Here is a 24,553-nt window from a genome sequence, read left to right on the forward strand (position 1 = left end):
CCAAATCAGGCCTGATCCTAACCCTATCACTTGCATATATACACAGTGTCCAATTTTGGGGGTTGGAGGGATTTTTTGGGTTTGAGAGAAAGGGCGGTTTTGGAGGAGAATGAAATGCCTTGTAAGGCTGACATAGTATAGAAGGATTACCAGGTGTTATTGTGACTTGATATTAGATCATTGCATCCATACAAAGTATGGAGCATAATTTTGCCAAGAGTAATTAGGGCGCCGAGAGAATGAGTTGGAATCTTCTGTGTTCTGTGGTCTGTGGACCACAGACGTATTCATTCAAAAGCTCCACGCCAGTTTGGGTACTCATATTGAAAGCAGAGATACGGAACACTTCAATGGGACCCGAAAGTGCACGTAATGGATGTCATTAAGAATGGCTGAGTCTGGGGCACCTGGGTGGCTCAGTCGGTTAAGCGTCCGACTTCGGCCCCGGTCCTGATCTTGCAGTTTGAGTTCAAGCCCCGCGTCGGGCTCTGTGCTGACAGCTCGGAGCCTGGAGCCTGCTTCGGATTCTGTGTCTCCCCCTCTCTCTTTGCCCCTCCCCCGCTCACACTCTGTCTCTCTCTCTCTCTCTCTCTCTCTCAAAAATAAATATTAAAATAATAATAATAAAAAGAATGGCTGAGCCTTTAGAAAGGGCAAGACGCAATCAATGGATTTCTGGGTGTACCCCAAATCCACCTTTTTTTTTTTGACAAGAGTTAGTATACTCTCCTGCTTTCTTCTAAAATCAATTCACATTAGGATGGACCTAATTCTGTCTACTCTGAGAATGTCACAAATAAACTGGCCTGGAGTTTTCAGTGAACACCATTGATTGCCCTGCAGACTACTCTTTTTCTCTTTAAAAAATACCTAAAATTTCTGGCTGAATGACACTGCTAATTTTGTCTAATCTTGGGACTGAAGGATCTAAAGACGTTTAAAAATAAAACGGACATAAAATTACACTCCTGTGTTCTTCAGTCTCCACCCGATCACGAAAAATACAAGCAAGCCTGATACGTTGTGTTCGGCCCTCGGGAAGTGCTGTGAGCTTCTCCAGAAGTTCTTGAGAGCATTCGCCATCTGCTTATAGGTGTGCAAGACGAGAGTCATACTGGTGAAGCCATATTCCCCGCTGTGAGGGAGTACACAAGTAAGCCCATGTGGGTGGGGTTTCCTGCCCAAGGCGCTTGGAGGAAAGAGGGCTGGAGTGGTTCTGGAAGGGCAGCTGTCTTGAACTGGGAGTTGGAAAATGACTAACACTGATCTAGGAAGTTATTCAGTATGTTTTCAGTGATTCTGGGGTAGCAGAAGGAAAGCCATTGACGTTAGAGACATAATGGCCAGAGGTGCATGGTGACCCAGGGTTGCTAAGGATTTAGAAAGCACTTGAAAAGGGCAATTAATACAGACATACATGAGGTATTTCGTGTCTGGGTCTGGACCACTGCAGTGAAGCAAATGTCACCATAAAATGAGTCAGATGGGGGCGCCTGGGTGGGTCAGTCAGTTAAGTGTCCCTCCGACTTCGGCTCAGGTCACGATCTCAAGGTTCATGAGTTCGAGCCCCACATCGGGCTCTGTGCTGACAGCTCGGAGCCTGGAGCGTGCTTCGGATTCTGCGTCTCCCTCTCTCTCTGGCCCTTCCCCACTCTCACACTGTCTCTCTCTCAAAAATAAATAAATGTTAAAAAACAACTTAAAAGAAATAAATAATGAGTCGGATGAATTGGTGGGTTCCTAGTACATAACAGTTTATACTATACTGTCGACTACTGAGTGTGCAATAGCATCTCGCCTCGAAAACGATATGTATATCTTAATTTAAAAATACTGTCTTGCTAAAAAATGCTAACCGTCATCTGAGCTTTCAGTGACCACAGATCATCCTAACAGACATAATAATCATGAAAAAATTTGAAAGATAGGAGAATTCCCAACATGTGACCCGGAGATACGACACCAACAAATACTGCTGGAAAAACAGCGCCGATAGACGTGCTTGAGGCAGGGTTACCGCCAACCTTCAGTTGGTAAAAAATAAAATATCTGATCAGAGCCCTAAAGCGAAGTCCAGTAAAACGACGTCTGCCTGCATTTTCTCCTTGCCTTATTGTGGTGCCTTAGAGATGACTGGCATTTTCATTGCCTCTGTTTTCATAAATGTGCTTTCAGAGGAATAAAGAGAGGACATGGGCTGAAGGGACCTCGGGTTTTCTTCACAGAGCATCATTATGGGTGCTGCGTCCTCATGACTTTTTAAGAATCAGCAGAGCGGACTTCAAGCATCCAACGTATGTGGCTTTTGAGTGAGACTTCTTTTTTCCGCGGGATGATGTGGACGGTGTGCTTTGGGAGGCGGAAGGATGTTCCTGTTATACACATTCATTAGTGTGGGCTCCGAACTAATTCATCGAGCAGCTACTCACTTTGAAACAGGAAAATGAAGAAGGCATTTCATGATTTATTTTTATTTATTTTTTTTTGGAATCACGGCCAGAGGAAGAATCTGGATTCCTAAACCGTGACCGTGAGCTGGAAACGAGGAGTTAAGAGAGAATCGTTGGCGTCAGACAGAAGTCGGAGTCCTGAATCTGTTAGCTAGTTAGTTTGCACGTTGAGTACATTACTTCACTCCATTCACCTATATTTCTTCATTTATTACAAATAGAATAACGGGGGGTGGGGGGCGCCTGGGCAGCTCAGTCAGTCGGGTGTCCAAGTCTTGATTTCGGCTCAGGGCACGATCTCACAGTTCGTGGGATGGAGCCCCACGTCAGGCTCTAGACCACAGCGTGGAGCCTGCTTGGGATTCTCTCCCTCTCTCCCTGTCTCTCGGCCCCTCCCCCTGCTCACTCTCCCTGTCTCAAAATAAGTAAACTTGAGAATAAATGATAGTCTCAAAATAGAAAACAGAAGTGTCTACCACTGAGGGTGATTTTAAGGCTACAAGGAGATAATGTAATTTGAGGGCTTAACATTCAAATATTAGCTATTATTATTATTATTATTATTATTATTATCATTACATGTGTACGTTAACACCCAAACATAGCCAGTGTTCTTTAGTCATTCTTAATAAGTAGTTAATGGGGGCGCCTGGGTGGCGCAGTCGGTTGGGCGTCCGACTTCAGCCAGGTCACGATCTCGCGGTCCGTGAGTTCGAGCCCCGCGTCGGGCTCTGGGCTGATGGCTCGGAGCCTGGAGCCTGTTTCCAATTCTGTGTCTCCCTCTCTCTCTGCCCCTCCCCCGTTCATGCTCTGTCTCTCTCTGTCCCAAAAATAAATAAACGTTGAAAAAAAAAAATTTAAAAAAAAAAAAAAAAAAAATAAGTAGTTAATGGTTTATAATTACATACTTACTTTGTTAACTGATTTCATGCAACAGGCCTTTCTGAATCTTTCTCAGGGCACTTAAAAAGTTCATTGCCTTCAGCGAAAGTAGAGCCTTACTAGATTATTAAGACCTGGATTATTAAAAGAAAGCATTTGCTGGGGCACCTGGGTGGCTCAGTCGGTTCAGCATCTGACCTCAGCTCAGGTCATGATCTCAAGGTTCGTGAGTCTGAGCCCCACGTCAGGCTCTGTGCTCACAGCTCAGAGCCTGGAGCCTGCTTTGCTTCGGATTCTGTGTCTCCCTCTCTCTCTGCCCCTCCCCTGCTTGCACGCTCGTGCACATGCTCTCTCTCTCTCTCTCTCTCTCTCTCTTCTCAAAAATAAATAAACATTTAAAAAGATGTTTATTTAGGGGCACCTGGCTCTGTGCTGACAGCTCAGAGCCTGGAGCCTGCTTCAGATTCTGTGTCTCCCTGTCTCTCTCTGCTCCTTCCCCCCCATTCAACCTCTGTCTCTCTCTCAAAAATAAATAAACTTAAAAAAAAAAAAGCATTTGCTAAAGAAGTCTAAAGGGTATACCTTTCACACAGTCTTACCTGGAAGAATCCAAGTAAACAGGTGTTTTTTTTTTTTAATTTTTTTTAACGTTTTCTTTATTTTTGAGACAGGGAGAGACAGAGCATGAACGGGGGAGGGTCAGAGAGAGGGAGACACAGAATCTGAAACAGGCTCCAGGTTCTGAGCAGTCAGCACAGAGCCCGACGCGGGGCTCGAACTCACGGACCGCGAGATCATGACCTGAGCCGAAGTCGGCCGCTTAACCGACTGAGCCACCCAGGTGCCCCACAGGTGTTTTCTTGACAGTGTGCCCTTTCCTCCTGGCCCTTCGGAGTTCATGTCATGGCCACAGCCAGCCTATACTTCAAGCAAACACTATAGAACAAGAAATTGAATGCAGAGGCACATTTGAAAACTTAACTTTTCTCCGTTAAGCCAGATATGAAAGAGATTTGCAGAAGTTCAAATCATTGTCACTCTTCTTAATAACCTTTTTTGTCTTGGAAAATGTAGTTGCTTTTTATGAAGAGACGCTATTTTATGTAACATGCAGTGGGTCTATTATCATTTGTAGCAAATGAATGAATTTTAACGTAGTTCAAAACTGTTTTAATTTGTAACACAGCAGCTGTTGTTCAATATCATCTGCCTCGTTAAAAGCTCTTTGGGGTCCTCAATACATTTTAGGGGTGCAAAGGGGACTTGGGACCAAAAGTTTGAGAACCACTGGCTTGGCATATTGGGTCCTAGGGTGCATTTTGGTCAGTGTGTATCTGCCAGTTGCTTACGTCTCCTGGGAAAATTGTCCTGTGGTCAAATGTGTTTGGGGCCAAGATGCATGCTTCTCTGAGACTTACAATACATATCAATACACCAGAGCCCCTCAAAAGTGTTTCCCAAATGTATCTGAATCTTTTTAGTCCTTGTTTTATTTTTAGCATAGCATGACATTTCACCATGGAATATGTCGTCCCATTGAACACACCGGCCAATACATGACATATACTACCCTCTCCCCCATTTCTTAAACATAAAAAGCAAGATTCATCAAGTACTTTCCTTCAAATCCATGTGTTACTTAGAGGAAGGCCCATGAAAGTTTACTAATTGATCTCACTGACTCTCTTTTTAAAAAGAAAAACCACGCATCCTTCATCACTTTATACTATTTGGCTTATAATCGGCAAAGCTGACTTCACGATGCAAATTCATACGTTTGCGCAAGTCTTTGAGACATTTTTGTCTGTTAATCGGTAGCATCTGCTCTTTGTGTCACAAGACAGAGTCATGCCATTTCCACACAAATTGTCCAAATTGCAGCCTAGCCAGGGACCTGTCGCTACTGTTTGGTATTTTTAAATGGATATATATATATATACATATATATATGTATATGGGACATATATATATATATGTATATATATATATACACACACACACACATATATACATATATATATACACACACCTGTGCTGATACATCATATGTCTTTCTAAAACATAGTCGCTCTTCGTAACAGAAAGGTTTATAAATGGCAGGTGTTTTGTTTTTTTTTTTAAATTTCTTATGATTCTTTCTTTCTAGTTCTTTGGTTTCCATTGGTTGTGGGCATAATTGTAACAGCTAAAACAAGAGAAAAGGCTTCCACAGTGTGGATGAGGAACATGCTCCTGGCTGCACTTGATGGACATTGTCCTCCTAAAAAATAAGGACGCTACAATAACCAGCAACAGTTCCTTTCTGACAACAGCGACGTTCTAAATTTGTAATGAGACAGAGGTACAGAGGTCACGTCTTTCACTTTCTGTATTTCATGTCTGTGTTGGGGGAAGAATGGAAAAGTCTTAATTTGTTGTAACCATTAAAAGGATGATAGTTATTGTACATTATGTAGTTCAAAAGCTTTTGTTCTTTATGTTTTGGCCTTGCCAGTTCCTACTTAGAAACTTCGTATTTGTTGAATCCTTGGTGACTGTCTATTGGCAACTGAAAATTGATTGTCCCTTATTCTGTAAAAAAAAGAAAAAAAATTCAGGCAGAAATACCGTGGCTGTCTTATCCAGCATCTTGGTGTTTTCTTAGCATTGAGCAGTTTTAGTGAGAGGTCTTTAAATGTGCAAAAGGACATTCAGTCTATCGGAATTTATATTAGAGCATTTTGTAAACTATGCTGGAAATTCTCTCATAGTTAAATTAACCAGATTAACCAGACTGAAATTGAAGAACCAGATGGAGGTTACTCTTCAAATGGCAAGGGGCCACCTTTCCATCTTCTTTGACGGCTCAGTATGTATCATTCAGGTATTTGGGAGATTGAAAATAGAATCACAGAACTACGTGACAGGGTAAGAAGTTTGGTAAAGATGCACTTGGCCATTGTTTATATAAACTCTATGATGTTAACACTTCCTGCAAGGGAGAGTCATATTTTAGGTATGCACATACGAGGTGGCAAAGGTTATCCTGGAGGGGTCCGGTCATGCATCCACAGAGAGCTTCAGCTCTGGAGTCAGATGGCCCGCGTTGGAGTCTCACCTCCGTCACGTTACGTGTGGTGTTGGGCAGGCGATGTAACTTCCTTGCAACTGTTTCTCCAACTGTAAAAAGTCGTATAAAATTCGTGGAACAGCATCTTAACACATTATGACTGTATTAGTTATCTACTGCTGTGTTATAAATTACCCTGCAACTTGGGCGTTTCAAATAACAAATACTTACTATCTCACAGTTTCTGTGAGTAGGAGCCAAGGCACATCTTTGATCCATGTCTGTGGCTTGGGGCCCCCGTAAGGTTGCAGTCAAGCCATTAATTAGCCCAGGCTGCAGCCTCATCTGAAGGATGGGGTGGGGGTGAGGTTGGGATCTGCCTCCAAGCTCATTCGTACAGATGCTACCAGACCACAAGGGCCCCTCCACAGGCTGGCCTCACAGCCTGGCATTGGTGGGTGACCCAAGAGAGAATGTGTCAGGACATTCAAGATGGATGCCAGTCGTGTAGTCACCTAATCTTGGAAATGGCACCTGTTGCCTTTGCCAGCCTCTGCTTGCTAGACGAGAGTGACTCAATCCAGTCCATACTCAAGGGGAGGGTATTTTAGACTTCCGTATCCTACCATCTACTTAGTATCTAAGGATGTCTAATAGGCATCTTAAACCTAACATGCAAAAATGGGGTCCCCAGCACCTGCTTTTCCCACGATCTTTTCTGTTTGGTGAATGGCAACTCTGTTCTTACAGATGATCTGGTCAAAAATTTGAACTATCCTCCTTAACTCTTTTGTTGCTCTTATACCCCTTGTCAACTTGACTTTCAAAATATATCCAGGATCTCACCAGTTCTCACTACCTCCTCCCCCAGTCCACGTGTTGGGTGTCTCACCTGAATTTTCGCAGTAGCCTACCTGGGCTCCCTGTCTTCAGCATTGTCCCCTTAGGGCCTGTTCTTCACAGCAGACAGAATGATCCCTTAAACATAAGGAAGATCATTAGACTACTCATTCACAATTCTCTAGTGTCTTCTCCTGTCACCTGGAGTAAAAAGCGAAAGTCTATGCAATGGCCTACAAGGCCTCTTGTGATTATAAAATTATTTTTCTGTATTTAATTGTATAAAATGATGTTTGTATAATAAATACCCATATACATATGTCTGTGAAAGCACGTATTTGTATGTTTAATTGCTTAATTTATCTGGAATCTATTTTCTGAATCATGTAAGATGGGGATCTGACTCTTTCCAAATAATGAGCTTATTTTCCTGTCACTATATATTGAACAGAACACCCATTCCCCACTGGCATGGTATTCCACCACGAACCTGGTAGTTTTTTTCCCCATGAAGTCTAATTGTTGAATTTTAGAATAGTGATATTCCTAACAGGTCCTATAAGATACAATTTAGAGATTTCATTTGATGTGGGATACTCAAATACATGCAAAAACAACTTGAATTCTAGTTGGGAATTAATTATGGAGAACAGTCACTTGTGTCCCTTTATATGAGAGATAAGGAACTAATTCTACCTGGGAGATTGTGACTTAAATTGAAAAATCCAGTTAGGGGCGCCTGGGTGGCGCAGTCGGTTAAGCGACCGACTTCGGCTCAGGTCACGATCTCGCGGTCCGTGAGTTCGAGCCCCGCGTAGGGCTCTGGGCTGATGGCTCAGAGCCTGGAGCCTGTTTCCGATTCTGTGTCTCCCTCTCTCTCTGCCCCTCCCCCGTTCATGCTCTGTCTCTCTCTGTCCCAAAAATAAATAAACGTTGAAAAAAAAAAAAATTTAAAAAAAAAAAAAAAAAAGAAAAATCCAGTTAGCTGCAAAACTCAGATGAAAAGAAAGGGAAAAAAAAAAATCCTCATTGCTTTTAGGCCACTGTTTCTGACACGTGTTGATATACTTTGCTGTCGCTGCTTAGAGCTGTTGAGAAAATTATCACAAAAATGCTTATCGAATTTCAGACCCTGTAAGGATATCATCTGGATTGAGATCCTTGTTTATCCAGGTAACTTTCAGCATGCAGGCGTATCTGTGAATGCTGTAGTCCCCTGGTGTTCTTTTCTTCTGTCTAGACTTTTGGTCTTATCTCTGTTTATAGCTTCCACTGGCGAACAAGAATGGGTATGCAAAGGAGATTAAACTGTTTTGTTGGTTGGTTGTTTTGCGGTGTTTTGTTGGTTATTGGCATTAGCGGCCCTGCTGAAGAGTTTGCTGGAAGATGGAAGTATGTTGAAATTCTCGCTTGAAAGGAAGTGGATAGAATGTTCAGTGGTTTCCTTTTGACAAAAACGGTCTCATACCTGGTGCACGGTGTGTCATTGAGGGTCGACTATAAATCACAAAACGAATTGCTTCAACTCCTTCACATCTACAGAGATAAGAGTGGGAAATCGTGTCACTGAGATCCGTCCCTGTCCCTCCCTTTTTTTTCCTCCTCCACAAGACGTGTGACTTGCCCCGTGTGGACTTGCCCCTTGGCTCTGGCAGCCAAGGAAGGGCCCTGAGCTAATGAGGGAGCCGTGCTTCCTCTCCTGGATGATTTTACTACCACTTGGTGCCAAGATAGAATCCAGAAGCCAATGTCTTTCTTTAGGCAGAAATAGCACAGAGAAAGAGAGAGAAAGAGGGCTTCTGGTAAACTTTGAACCAACACCATACGTGGCAGTCAGTGAGCAGTGGGCACGAGTGATTCCACCCAGAGTCTGGTCAAGGCGCAGATGAACCTGCTGTGTGCTCTCAGCCTCCCTGGGCCGGCAGCTTCCTTTGCGGAAGAATCTTGAACTCGACGACAGAGACCCCTCCAGGTCGAAACCACCGAGCTGGAGAGCTGGTAACAAATGAAAGAAAGGCAGTAATTTATTTTTAGTAAAAGAGGATTGATACCAATAACTCGCAGTGGGCTTGCCTAAATCCTCCTCTTCCCTTTCAAATTCTGTTTTTACCCAAACGGTAAGCTAAAGACAGTTTGTCGTGCTCTGAACTTCCTGGCTTGTGTTGATTTGTTAGCAATATGTTGCTGTTACACATTTGAGTGGGAGCTGAGTTACATTGCATGAAAAAGCTGCTCTAGAGGCTAATAAAAATCGTGACAACCCCACTTTCGGTGGGTATTGATAGCATCAAGAAAATAAAAAAGACTTTGCCATTTTCAGGCAGTCACTCTTCCAACTAGACTGAAAATATAATGGGCTTCAACTCAACTCGCTCGTTTAAGCATTACCCCAGAGCAGCTTTCTCTTCCTCCTCAAAAGTTCTGAGTGCCTACACGAATTTAACCACAGACAGACACAACCCCCTCCCCCCAAAAGGTCTTTTCGAACACGTTGAGTATTTTATCAAGCAATGGCTTCAGAAGGCTCTCAAGGAATCGGTAATTCACGCAGTCACCTTGTGAGACAGGAAAGTATATATCTGCTCTCTTACAGCTGGGTCATCGGATAGCGACCTGGCAGTGGCCGCAGGACCTTTGCAAACACGTGGAGTTTGGAGTCACAAGTGGGTTGCAGTCATCCTGGTGAGAGAACCGGATGGTGGTCTCGCTGTGTGTTTGCAAAACAGATGAGGAAGAGCTCCTAAAGGGCTAGAAAAGGCTGCAGACGGTTTTGGAAGGCCGTTTCCAGGCTCAAATGGTCAATGTCAAAAAAAACCAGCAGTGGGGGGGACTTGTTAGAGCATGGGAAGAGCTCGAACAAAACCCCGTGACAGGTGACTGTTATAAGTCACAAGGCAGAAGAGGACTCTCCAAAGCCACCTTGTCACACACGGTTCTCATGTGTATGCTTTGTTGGCACCTCTGAGGAGGGGTAGAGAGGCATGCGCATTTTAACCATTCGTTTCATATTTAGCGTGTAAAGTAAATGCCGTTTTCCAGCTTGGACGGGGGGCAGTTCTTGATCAAGTTGTATCGAGACTCGGCATGAACACCCATCGATTAAATTACCTGTTTCCGGTGCAAAATAGAAAGTTTCCTCTTTCTGACCCTGTCTCTTTTTTGTTGTTGTTGTTCAGTCCTAACCGCCCTGTGTTTAAAGATGTTAATGTTGGCTCAGTGAGTCTGAGTCTTTAATGGGCAGAATCAGATGACTTTTGATTTGACACGAAACTTTCTCCCCTTTGTATCCTTGATAACTGCCCATCAGTTATCTCTAATTATTAAACGTAAGGAATCCTTCTTTATATATTTATTTCAGTTAGTAAACTTGAAATTCTGTAAGCACATTGCCGGTGGTTTATATCCCAGCTTTCAAAATACGGTACCTATCCGACAGGTGTTCCGTTTTCTTTCCCCCTTCTCCCTTCCCACCTCTAGTATTTCAGGGTACCATAGATAGATCAGTCGTGTGATAGCTTCGTTCTGATCATGAACATGCTTGTTTGAGGTTATAAAGAATACATCTGAGAGAGGTCAGGGATTTCCCCGTGAATATCAACTAACTGCTTGAAGTGGCATTTTTCATTCTGACTTGTTTTATTTTCTTTTCCTGTAGCATACTGGAGCAAAATGAACGAGTTTATTCTGAGGCCTCTGATGCACTGCTTCCCCAGGCCATGAGGAAGAAAGAGTGGACTTCAGCCTGTATGAATGGTCTTGAAACACGAATGGTTGTGGGTAAGTCTTCCAAAGGACTTGGCATTCGTTAGCTTTAGATGTCATCAACTATCGTTTATTTGGTGGCTCAGGACATTTTTTTTTAAGGGCATGGCTGTTCCTCCACAACCCAAGCAACAGGATGTTTGAGAGACTGTTGATGAAAAGCCCAGAGAGCAACTAAATTTACTCAGTGTGTTTCTGAAATTTGCAGAGTAGTGGGATCTGAGGACAATGCATTTGTGGTTAGAGAAGACCGAAACAAACAAACAAACCAACAACTGTACACACAAACAACCAACAGACTACACCTTCCAGACATTCCTTTTAGCTGAGAGCATAAGGAATTAAGCACACCCGAGACCCTCGATTCACTCTGAAGGCAGATTTGTTACCCCGTAGTTGAGTATCGGGATGGGCAAGGTGAGAAGTGTTGGGAGTTTCTGTCTTGCTCAGTAAATAATTACTGAGCACCTTTTAAAAACCGTACGTGGAGCCCTGAATGACAGCCTTGGTCTGGAGGTAGAATTCAAATGCTCCAAACTGTTAGCAAACGACAGATAAGTTCCCAACGAGACACAAAAATATTGTCGTTTTTCCAAGGAAGGTTGATCAGCCTCGTTGGTTGTACTTCTTGGGCACGGTCCTCACACGGAAGCTACTTCTGCACATCTCTCTTGGTGACCTTGGACAACTTACTCGTCCTCGTGGAATGAGTCACCTGTAAAAATGCCAGTGCACGCCTTCATGGTCTCTTGCGGCTCTAAAATCCCACAGCTGACTCTAGTGAAATTAATGAAATAATTAGACCCTTGGGTTCTCGCTCAGCCAAATCAGTTGTGAACCCTTGGCAAGTGATCTTTGGCAGGGGTGGTGCTCGCTGGACGGGCCAGTGTGGAGAAGAGGGGCCAGGCACTTGGTGGAGGGGGGGCCCTTCTCCCTCCTTCTCCCTACGATCTTGCGAACCAACCCTTTGGTCAGAGAGGCCTTGCGGTGTCTGTGGTTAGTAATGTCTTGCGGCATTAAAGACAACGTGGCACGTTGTTATATGAATGTAATGCAATGTGATATAATACGGTATAGTATGATGTAATATCTTCCTTTATTTTTCTGTCGTGGATCTCCCTCTTCCTTCTCTGTTGGCTGTCACTATCTTACGGGTTATCTGCCAGTCTCTGAACCCCACGAAGCCCCAAACTTTGTCTTATGTTGAACAGGATTGATTATTTTTCTTTCTTACTGAACATCCCTGTTCTGAACAGAGCTCTGAATGACACTTTAAATGATGCTCACATATCACTCTTGTTAGCAGCCTGCTGTCTGCCTCAGAGTGGTGCATTATTTGGGTTTCATAACAGCATTTTTCCCCCCTCTGACAAATGTTAAATTACGAAGTGCAGGAAACCACATGAATGCGGTGGGATGAAAATGTGAACACAGTGTTATCTGGAAACGCCAGTGTTATGATTCTTTCTCCTGGTGACAGTCTCCTCCCTGCACTCAACGTATAAAGCCTATTTACCTGCTTGGTGGCCGCCTTCTAACTCCTGTCTTTCTCTTCACTAATACTGTGTGCCACGGTCCCCGTGTCACACTGAGTCGGGAAGTTTGTTTAAGACGACTGCCTGGGGCTGTCTCTTTCTCTCCAGGTCCTGCCTGACCACTGAGCCCGGCTCACATTCACAAAGCCTTCCCAGAATGCTCTGGCCTCTATGAGCTCCTATAACATTTAGAACTTGCACCATAAAAAAAAAAAAAATATGTATGGCTACCTATTGCTTTGTGGGTGTTTGCTGCCACCCCATCTGGGTTGCAGGCTGCTGGAGGGCAGGGATCACATCCGAGCCCACAGTTCCTCAAAGGTGGTCTAGCCCCAGGACCTCCTGCAGCAGAATCACCTGGGCATACAAAGCAGCAGATTCAGCAACACCAGGCTCGATGAGTCAGAATTTCTGGGGATGTCGAGCCCAAGAAACTCACCGCAGACAACTCTTGAGCGCACAGAGGTTTGTGAAAACTGCTTGAGCTTACCTCTTCATCCTTCCCTGTACCTACCTCCTCACGCGCGGCATAGGGTCTAGATCTGAGCGCATCACAGATACCCAGGACATATTTGCTTGCTGATCTAAACAGCATCCTGCTGTGATGGTTGCACTCGCTCTTCAGTCGCCCTAGCCTTTTTGGGATGTGAAGTCTGCATATTCTCTGAACCCTTAGAAACCTCGTTTTGGCTAAATGTGTAGTCCCCTAGGTCGGAGGCTCTTCCGGAAGCCTTCTTTTTATATCTCCTCTTCACGCCGTGACCCTGCCTGTCCCTATTCATGGAGCAGCCCCTGCCCACGTGCAGCCCAGCAGTAACGTCAACTCTGGGGACAGGGACCGGAGTGTCAGGGCAGGAGACAGAGCTGAGGTGGGAGCAGCGCTGGGCTGACCTTGATTGCTTTATCCTCGGATCCCAAGGCCACGCCTGCTGCCCTTGGCAGTATGTTTTGAATGCTCTTTCTTTCAGCTGTTAGGGCTCGGAGGTTGTCCACTTTGGTGGCAGGAGAGCGATCCCATTGCTGAAAGCAATAAAGTTAAGCTGCAGTGGACAGACATCAAAGCAGCCCCGGTGCCAGCAGCAGATTCAGAATTTGAATCTGATGACAACAGACCGCGTGGTGACACGGGCCCCCTCCTTCCCTTCTCTGCTTGCTCCAGCAAGGGCGAGCCTGGCAGAGGAGATTGGCTTCTAGTGCAACTGCTGATGCCCTTGCTGGTGGGTCCGGCCCTGGGACGAGATCTGACAGAAACCCAACCAAAGAGCTCTTGGAAGCCCAGGAAGCCTGTACGGGAACCAGTGGGCTAATCGGGAAACGTACCAGCTGTGAACACAATCACTACGGAGCGCCTGGGTGGCTCAGTGGGTTGAGCGTCCGACTTCGTCTCAGGTCATGATCTCGCAATTGACGAGTTTGAGCCCCACATCAGGCTCTGTGCTGACAGCTCGGAGCCTGGAGCCTGCTTCGGATTCTGTGTCTCCCTCTGTCTCTGCCCATTCCCTGCTCATATTGTCTCTCTCTATCTCAAAAATAAATAAAACATTGGGGCGCCTGGGTGGCGCAGTCGGTTAAGCGTCCGACTTCGGCCAGGTCACGATCTCGCGGTCCGGGAGTTCGAGCCCCGCGTCGGGCTCTGGGCTGGTGGCTCAGAGCCTGGAGCCTGTTTCCGATTCTGTGTCTCCCTCTCTCTCTGCCCCTCCCCCGTTCATGCTCTGTCTCTCTCTGTCCCAAAAATAAATAAACGTTGAAAAAAAAAAAAAAAATTAAAAAAAAAAAAATAAATAAATAAAACATTAAAAAAAATTTAACACAACCACTACCATTAAACATTTTTTTTAACATTTTCTCTAATATGTTTTAAGGTTTATTTACTTATTTTGAGAGGGGGTGTAGAGAGGGAGGGAGAGAAGAATCCCAAGAAGGCTCCACGCTGTCAGCGCAGAGCCCGACGTGAGGCTTGAACTCACAAACCGTGAGATCGTGACCTGAGCCGAGATCAAGAGTCGAACGCTCAACCGACTGAGCCACCCAGGTGCCCTAAACCTTTTTTTTTTTTTTTTGCAACTTTTTGTATGTTTTCACTCTTGCTTAGTCACACACAGTGTTACTTAAGAGAAGTTGTGCCAGTCTTGAATTACGTTTGTGTTGCAAGGCACATTCAGGCGCAGTGACAGGAAGCGTCTTCTCCCACGTGTCCGAATAATTTTGCTGATGGGGGGTTTGGAGAGCAAGAAGGTATAACAGAATGGGTTGGGAATGGGGTTTTTTCCTCATTTTCAGCTAAGGGGAGAAAAGAGAGCCCAGGTTTCCGAAGCAATGCTGAGAGCAAAAGAGGCTTTGGCTCACGTGCTTGGTCGAAATCTGCCTAGATGTCCTCTCTGTAGCCTCTTCCGGTTCAGTGGGGGGGTGAAGCCTGCCTCTGTGATGCAGGAGCCAGGTGCACAGGCCGTCGGTCATGGGAGAGAAACATACAGGTGTTGACATCAGTGTCTTGAGACTTCATTAAAGGTTTTAAAGTGGAGGCATGACGAGGGGCAAAATTAAAGAAATTATAAGGCATGCAATTTTAGTGAACTACCAAAGGCATTGCTATTTTGGAGGTCCTTAACAGTGCGTGGAATTTTTCCTGATGAGTAGTCATCCGTGGTTGGGAAAGAGGAGCGCTGGTTCTAAAAGAACGTTTGACTACATCACTTGTGTTGTTTACCACGAGGCATTCTCGAGAACTGCAGATTTTCCAAATGGCTTCCTAAATCATCGGCGCTGCTTTTGCAAGGCAGATATAAATAGGGAACAGTCAGTCCAGTACCCTCCCTGAAGACCATCACTGGAAAGCTCTTTAAAGGCTTTCTAGCCTAGAGAAGTTAGACAGCCGTCATGCACCCAAGCTGATGTTCTCTGTAAAGCAGTACTAAGCATGCCTTCCGGGTGATGTGTTATAACCCTCTCTTCTTGCTGATAACTATCATGGGCTCATTGTACCAGTCCTTCAGAGAAGCGATGTGGTTTTGTGTAACTGAGTGAAACCACACCAGTTCAGGAAATGCAGTGAATTGCCTTATAATAGGCATCATCAAAACAGATGGTGATTAACTTGGAAGGTACCCTTCCTTGGTGACAGTTTGAAAGCTTTGAAAGGAGGTGTTTGCGGTGCATCAAAAGAAATTAGGATTAAACTGCCACATTTGCACACGGTTGGCGTGAAAACTGAAAAGAAACTCATCAGAGTTCCTTACTGCACATGCTTTCCCTGAAGGCATCATCACATCGTGGCTTCATTATCCATTCCACTCTAATGACTAACGTTGCTCTCTCTTCCTCCCTGGAGTTTAAGACCATTGGCTTCCAACTTCCTCCCAGATGGCTCTGGTTGGGTGTCATAGGTACCTCCAACTTGAGTCTACACCCGCTCCTGTCTCTGCCCCGTCTCCCTTTATGGGTTCCTTGTTTAAAGAAACAGGATCAGCGACCAGCCAGTCATTGATGCTGGACACCATCTCCTCTTCCAACGCTTCGGCCCTTGACCACCTGCTAGAGTTTTACCTCTTGCTTATTACTTCACGGTCTTCCCACTCTTCTCCATTCCTCTGCTCTTGTTCTGTTGCTGTCGTTACCATCCCTTGCCCGACCGCTGCAGGCACTGCCCAGAGACTACATTTGCCTTAGGTCTTTCTTCCTGTATTCCATTCATCCTACTGTTTTGAGACTTTCCTTCCCAAAGATAAGGGTCTGGTTGAATCACTCTCATTCCTAAAAACCCTTGACGGCCTGCGCAAGTATGGATCCTTTCATGTTAAGGATCGAACTCAGACTTCAAACTTGTGTTTATGATCGATTACGCATCGATTCGCATTGATTACAAAATCATGATGAAATGTGTGCCTGTGCCTGTCAACAAAGCCTGGAAGTAAGGAAAGCAAAAATTAAGATGTTTGTAGGATTAGAGCGGTTGGTACTTTTCTTTAGAAATAATACTCCTCTGGTGTTTTCCATCGCAATGAATGAATATGATGAAGTAAAAGGAAAGATTTAAAGGATTTTGTTAGCTTCCCTTTCCCTACAAGATAAAATGGTGACTTAACTGCATGACATTCAAGATCCCTGGGAATTCATTACCAAGTCACCATCGAAATCTCGTCCCTCCCTCCCATCTCCCCACATGACACTTCTTGCCTTTCTAAATATACTGCGTGCTTTAGCAGCCATGACTTTTTCATGTTGATTCTTCTGCCTGAAATTCTGTTTCTCTACCCAGTGAACATCATTCACTGATGCCTGATGGCAGTGTCCTCTCTTCCTATATGAGCTCTGTGGATGGCAGTTCTTTGATTTTTCAGCCATCTCTGTGGATGACCCACAAGGGTGGAGATTGGTCTATTTTAAACCTTGTATTCTAAGTAGTGAATCCATTCCTGTGCACAGTATGGCTTAATAAATATTTACCAAAGGTAAAAAGAGACAACTCATTTAGAAGTATACAAGTAGGGGGTGCCTGGGTGGCTGAGTCGTTGAAGTCTGACTCTTGATCTCAGCTCGGGTCTTGGGGTCGTGAGGTCAAGCTCCAGGTTGGTCTCCGTGCAGGGTGTGAAACCTACTAAAAAAAAAATAGACAAGTAATCCTTCAAGTAAGATTTAAAATGTTTCAGATCATCTCAGTGCTAATTATGGTGTTGTTAAAATTATAAAAAGTTGATGTTTTAGGTTAAACGATTTTTACGAAAGTCACCGGACTCAGCATCATACCATTTTAAGTAAACCAGTAGAGTGAATCTTTGGTATTTGAAAATTCTAACATCAGGTAGAATCACTTCAGCTCCTCAGGAGCCATATTTGTGAAGTTACTAGAAATTGCTTTTTACTGTTCTATGTCATGAAAAAATCATATCGGCCAAATCAGAAATCCACAGAAATGACACATCCAGTATTGGCAACATAATATGAATATGTGGTATTTTTTCCTGAAGGGGATTGAAAAAGCCAAGACTGGGTAACATTAAAGGATTGATATAACATTTTCAATTCTGAAAGGCTATTCTACTCTAGAAATATACTTGTTACTATTTTTTCGTTTCTAAGAATTCTGTTTGGTTAAAATTGCAAAGGAGAAAAAAATATCTTGGCTGAAACAAAATGAAAAGTCATCTCCAAAATTAATTTGGCATCCTCAAAAGTTCCTTTGCAAAGGGAGGAGGAGGTTTTTTAATATCACATGTTAAAAATGCCACTAAAAAAAATCATCATTTGCACTTGTGAGCAAGGAATTCAGAATGGTATTTAATGGAGATCAATGTGCGAGGCATGTTACCCATCTTTTTAAACAATATTTTGACATTAGGGGAAGGCTGTTTAATAGTGTATATTGTTTTATAATATATATTATACATGCCATATATATTTTTCCTATTAATGTTTTGGTTAGCGTCAGTAAGTTGGGATAGAGAATTTCAGTTTAAGATTTGCCACTTTTTCTGCGTGATATTCCTACCTGACCTTCAGTTTGCTTGCCCATGAAATTATGACAAACGTTGAACTACTGTTGGAATAACGAATTTAGAAATTGATCAGCCAACAACATGTGCTGATTGACCGACTAACAAAACCTTAAATACCGTATCACTTTGCAGCATCTCCTAGAAGTTGATCTTTGTCTGTTCTGCACAGTGAAGAACCTTTGCTGAATTTGTTATTTTTCTGTTCTGAGCCTTGCATTCATTTGTTTTTATTTTATGTTTTTAATGTCTCTTTATTTTTGAGGGGGGGAGCGGGGGAGGGACAGAGAGAGAGGGAGACAGAGGATCTGAAGTGGGCTCCTTGCCGACAGCAGAGAGCCCAACTTGGGGCTCGAACTCACGAACCATGAGATCGTGACCTGAGCCAAGGTTGGATGTTTAAGCGACTGAGCTGCCCAGATGCCTGCTTTGTATTCATTTAAAAGGCTGACCATTTGGCTGTTTAGAAGATGCACCAGGAAATATGTGTATCTGAAACTGGTATATCAATGTACGTCAACTACACTTCCATTAAATACACACACACACACACACACACACACACACGCACAAAACGTTAGCCGTTATGGTCCTATTACTTTCATGGTATCCAGTTAGACTATTACTCAGTTTGTAATAAAAATTTTCCAGCCTTTGTTCTTGGTGCCTTCCTCCCAACTGAATTCATGCGTCTTTGCTCTGTTAGGGGAGGCGCAGCGTGTGACAGAGAGCGGTCCGGGAGGGACCTGTGGGAACGCAAAGGGATGAGACGGCTGGTCCAGCTATAAAGTGGTGAGGATGTGGCAGAGGGGTTTGGAGCTAGACTTTGAAATATGGCTAGGATCCCGAATGGTAGGAGGGTGAGGAACGAAAGCGAGGAGAAGGAAGAGGGCACGTCGTGGACCGGCTCGGGCCCAGTGTGAGGTGGGTGAGAGAGAACGATGAGAGATTGGGGAGGAGCGGGGCTGCTTGAATAAAGACAGTAATAATAATGATTAGTGTGAACTCTTAATGGAGCAGCTGCCTTACAGCAGATTCTGTGAGTGTGCTTTACAACTTCCTGCAACACAGCCCCATTTTACAGGTGAAAACAGTGGGTTTAACCCCATACTCAGGGTTGGAATTTGATCTTAAGTGGTGGAGAGCCATTCATTGAAGGTTGTGGAACAGGAGAAGGTCATGATCAGACTTGGCACCGATTTACTCACCTGCTCTGATAGCCTCGAAGTTCCCTGTAGTTAAAGACAGGTCTCACACCGCCGCATGTTCCCTCAAGGAGTGTCGCTGACGTTCAGCGTGGTGGAGACCCCATAAACACTGGTGGAGTCTATTTTATTTATTTGTTTTTTACCGTTATTCATTTTTTTGAGAGACAGAACACCAACCGGGGAAGGGCAGAGAGAGAGGGAGACACAGGAATCCCAAGCAGGCTCCAGGCTCTGAACTGTCAGCAGAGTCCGACGAGGGGCTCCAACTCCCGAACCTCGAGATCACGACCTGAGTCGAAGTTGGCCGCTTAACCAGCTGAGCCACCCAGGTGCCCCAGAGTCTATTTTAAAAGCTTCCTCAACAAAACTTTGGAGGCGCTTCTGGTACATTTTCCCTTTTAAAGAGGAAAGCTAAGAAGAGAGAGTTAATAAACTATTTCCTTTGTGCCCGTATGTGTTTCTTCTCCTCTGATCCTCACAAAATATCTTAAAGATAATGAGTATGACTTTTACATTTAAATTATACGTTATCATGGTGGAGGAGTTATTGGTGCTGAAGACGGTCACACGGCTTGCAGGAACCAAAGCTGGGATTTGAATCCTGGACGCCCTGATCCCCTTGCCTGTACTCTGTCTTCACTCCTGCCTGTCTAACCACTTCTGATTTCCAATCCGCTCGACGCTTCCCCCCCCCCCACCCCCCGCCACTGGTTTAAGGCCACTTTGGTAGCACTCTGTTGATTTCAGAGAAACGAAAGCCCACAAGGACCTAATCTACTTGGTAGAAGTTGATGGGAAAGAAATTATTTTCAGCTTCTTCAGGACCAGTATCCTTCTAAATGATGTGGCTGGCAGGTGGCCATTTCTAGGAGCCCATCAAATTATCCACTTGGAAGAGCCCGGCATCCTGTGTTGGGTACCACGCAGAGTGAAGTCACCCTTCACGGTAAAACAGAGTCTGGGGGTGAGTACGTTGCAAGCACCCTGGATATTTAAGGGAAGCACTTTGCTTCTTCCATTTGATTGGCATCAAATTTATTATACTAGAAAACACTTAGCAACAGGCAGACAGCATGTGCTTTCAAATGCTGCCGGGAATTTGCAGTGACATTTACTGAAAGGGGAAGTTTAAGTCCAACAATCAAAGGTCATGGTCCGTGAACCTACAGGCACACATTATGTAAATGCAGCCCAAATCCAAAACCCAGCTTGACAAGGTTTGGAGTGGTTATCTGCTCCATGAAATTAATCTTCAGTAAGATTCTCCAAAACATCAGATGTGCTTAACGCGTTTGAATCAGGACTTGTAAACACTTGACGCCTAATACTGGTACCAAAGATCAGGAGTTAGCTCACCTGCTGCTGTGCCCACTTTGCAGGAATGGACAGGGTTTTCTCTGTTTTCCTGGTGAGCATCCCCATGGGGATTGCCTGGCAATGCCTTCATCCACTTGGGAGAGGCAGCGAGCTAACGGTACTCTGTCTCAGAGACCTAGCCACCCTAACACCCCACTTTCAAAGTGTCCTTAATTTGATTTTTAATTATATATTTTTAATTGCTTAAAAAAATTTTTTTTTAATGTTTATTTTTGAGATGGAGAAAGAGTGAGAGCAGGGGAGGGGCAGACACACACACACACACACACACACACACACACACACACACACAGAATCTGAAACAGGCTTCAGGCTCTGAGCTGTCAGCACAGAGCCAGACGCGGGGCTCGAACCCATGAACTGCAAGATCATGGCCTCAGCCGAAGTCGGATGCTTAACTGACTGAGCCTATTAAACACCAACTCCCCATTCCTTTCTCTCCTCAGCTCCTAGTCGCCTCCACTTTACTTTCTACCTTGACAAGTTTGCCTATCTTAGCTCCCACATACACCTGGAATTACACAATATGTGTCTTTTTGTGTCTGGCCCTTAATTTATTCTTAACAGCGTTTCAAATAAACTTGTCTCATGCATTCACTTTTAATGCCTTATTGGATTCATAATTATCATTAAGATATAATTCTCATTCTAATATAGGAAGCTAGGTCCTATAAGAATATGAGTAAGCAACAAGCTTTCAGTTATAAAATAAGTAAGTCACAGAGATTGAAAAGTGCGTGCAGCATAGGGGATGTAGCCAATACCATCGTAATCGCGTTGTGTGGTGACAGATGGTGACCGCACTCGTCATGGTGAGCCCTGAGTGATGTATAGAACCGTCGAATCAACATGTCACACACCTGAAATGGATACGACATTGTCTGCTGATCATACTTCAGTTGAAAACGAGGAGTAGGAGTAAACAGAAGACGTAGAAAAATTTTTCATGCGCAGTGGGAGAAAATAACGTGGGTAAAACAAAAATTAGATGCCTCAGAGGCATTCCTCGTTGGAACTGATTCTCCCTTACTCGGGTGTTGCCCCTCTTCAGCCTGAATTCTCTGCAGAATTTCGACAGGCAGGCGTGCGTGTCTGTAATGCCCCCTAGGAAGAATTCGGAATTTGCCAGCCACCATCTGTAGACTGACTTGTCTTTTCTTCTTCTTTTCGCTGCTTTTTAAGTCCATCACTCCCGTCTCCTTGCCTCTGTCCAACAGCCAGCCGAAACACGTGATGACTGCCGTTGGAAAACGGGTGAATCACAGCCCTCTGCTTGCGGAGACGTTGCACAAAGCAGAAGTATTCCTTTCTGCATAGAAACAGAAGCGTTGTAACTTTACTGCAGCGGTGAAATTGTAGTAGAGGTGAACATAAGTCTTCTTCTATTTACATCTTTAATGAGCCGCAATTAAAAGTAGTGGGTTGGCGTGTCAGAGTGAATGTGTTATTTTCAGTTTTCTATTCTGGGGATTGCTGCTCCTGGGCTAAGCCACACTTCCCTGGCACCCTGGGGCTCCAAGAGCCTTCAGCAAGAAAGCCCAGAAAGGTCTAATCTGCTTCCTGAAAGTTAAGGGAACAGTGATGACTTTCTGCTGTGCTAAGGTAGAAATGTGCTTCAGATCCCAGAAGCCTGTGATGCTCGAATCTTCTGTCAAGGTACATCTTTTTCTTCTCGTGAAAGGTTCCATGGATTGATTCAGTGTTGAGGTGCTCAGAGAGTCCTCTCCCTTCTCATTTTGTCTGGCCGTAATTAAGAGGTACTGGGGTGCTCTCCCTGCACTGGAGACCTGGTGTGGGGCGAGGCAGAACGTCATGTTGCAGAAGGCCCTTTCCCCGGCTCTGACTGAACCCAGACCTAAGGCCATTCAGTTCAGGGGCGCTGTGCTGGACCGCTCCACGCTGTCCTTCCCCACCTCGGCCACACTGAAGTAGAACCGCTGAGGTTAGTTGCACTGCGATGCTGACCTGAGACACTCTCTTAGGAACCCTTCGATGGGTTTCCACAGATGAGGCATCGGTGCTTAAGAAATTACTGTGGGACAGGAGGTTTTCCTGACAAGGTAGTAAAGCCACATACTGAGATTCGTTTAATAGCTCATCTAAACCATCATATGCAAACCTTTCTGTTTACCTACTTGAGCTCAGCAAAAATGTGCACATAGGTAATTCAGTATAGTGTCAGAGGACTATAGGGAATTGGGTAGATGTCGGCCATTGGCAGTGGCCCCACCCTCGCGATGTGTGCCTGCGCCTGATTGTGTCACGGACCAGCCACACTTGTCTCAGAGCTAGCGACGCTTCAGCCCGCACAGGCCCTTCCTAGGGCCTGGGGTTGAATTCTAGGTTGGTAATTTTTGTGAACTCTTTCTTAAAGATACTCACCCCACCAATACTCTCTCCCGTTGCTTGCCTAACTTTATAAGCTTCAGACCCCACACATTGGATCCGCCCCTGATTAAGCATATGTAGAAACCATGCCTGTCCATATGGTAATTACATAAATTCACTTCTCCTTCATGTTATTTGTGAAATTCCCCCCAAATGTGCCAGCTCACAAAACAGGAACATTAACGGTCTATGTAGAGCCTCTGGTATCATACCAGTTGTTTCCAAGGAAATTTGTATCTTGGACATTTAGCAAATAAATAATATGTTTAACTGATAGTGATTATGTCCTAAATTTCCCGAAGCGATGACTAACAGTTATGATTCACATATTCCTGGGAATCTCCCTTCCCGCAACTTGCTGTCTGCCTGGAGCCGTGGACGGTATATCAGAGTTTCTTAGGAATATAGTACAGTAAAACTGCATAGCTTCTGACCTTCTCCCTGTGCCATGTAAAGAAGAAGGAATTTAGTGGCTATTTTGTGAAACGTTTTTTTCCCCCCCTAGCTTGACATGGTTATTTGAAGGTAAATAATTTTCCTTGCTAAGGAGTCACTTGTTACGGGTGACTTTGATTTGACAAACAGCTGTTGATTCCTAGTGCAGAAAATTAATTTCTTTCCTCCTCTCCCAAAGAGTTGTTTTATGATTCCCAGTCTATTGTTAGGCATAAAAGCTAATTTGGTTTGGATTATTTGTTTTAAATGTACCTGGTGTTCAAGCTATGATGACCTTTCCTACTGAAATAGCACTGCTGTGACCTGGGAAGAAGTGACTCCAATTAAACAGAGCCCATTTTTTTTTTAAAGAGAAGAATAAAGTATTTGCCTCTAAAATGGTTTTAAATTAATTAATGATACTCATGAACCATTTAAATCTTTTCTGAGTCAAATATCGTAAGGAGGTGTGATGTCATAGACCGTTAAGGGTGAATGACAGTCGGTGCAGACAGAAGGTCCCCATGCATGATGCGGAGCAGAGTGACCACAGAGCACAAAATAGCCAAGTATATTTTGTCCTACCTGAAAAAGGAGGTCTGTTCCAATGGCCTGTTTGACAACGAAACTTATCTAGGTGACTTAGGCACAGTAGAGGGCCCGGAAGGGGGAGAAGGAAGCAGATGGAATGATGTAGAGTTAGAAACGCGCTTGCTTCGGGAAGAGGGCGTGGTCACCATCTAGGTTTCAGTTTTTGCCGTACCACAAATTTTGTGACCTTTGGAAAGTTACTAACCTTTCTGGAACAGTTCCCTCCTCTGCGAGAGGAGGGCAGTAGCCTGGATCATCCTCGGAGGTTCCCTTCACCAGTGCCATTCCGTGTCTGAGGATTAAGCGACATCAGATTTACATGGGAAACGAGAAGGATAAGAATAGACACACAACAGGTGGAAGGGGGCAGGTATGTAAATGGGGGTCTGGCACGCAAAGGGGAAACAGCCCTGGTGTAAATTCAGATGTGCATCTGTGTCCATGGGCAAGCGACTTTTACTGGAGGAACTGAGCGCTGCTTGAGGTTAGGGTTGAGCCCTGGGCAAGTGACTTGCACCACATCTCCCAAGGAGCCCTGTTTCCCTTT

General features: G+C 44.5%; 1 protein-coding gene across 13 annotated transcripts in view; it reads left to right on the forward strand.

Moving 5' to 3' along the window:
- Positions 1-24,553, forward strand: part of ATXN1 (ataxin 1) — a 413,952-nt gene that overhangs the window by 99,786 nt on the left and 289,613 nt on the right. For all 13 annotated transcript variants that reach the window (XM_047859130.1, XM_047859133.1, XM_047859138.1 and 10 more), the window contains one exon: positions 10,877-10,998. The gene's annotated coding sequence lies outside the window, so the exon portion shown is untranslated. The remainder of the gene's footprint in view (positions 1-10,876; positions 10,999-24,553) is intronic.

This window comes from Prionailurus viverrinus, chromosome B2 (assembly GCF_022837055.1).
Source record: "Prionailurus viverrinus isolate Anna chromosome B2, UM_Priviv_1.0, whole genome shotgun sequence".
Classification (NCBI taxonomy): Eukaryota; Metazoa; Chordata; class Mammalia; order Carnivora; family Felidae; genus Prionailurus; species Prionailurus viverrinus.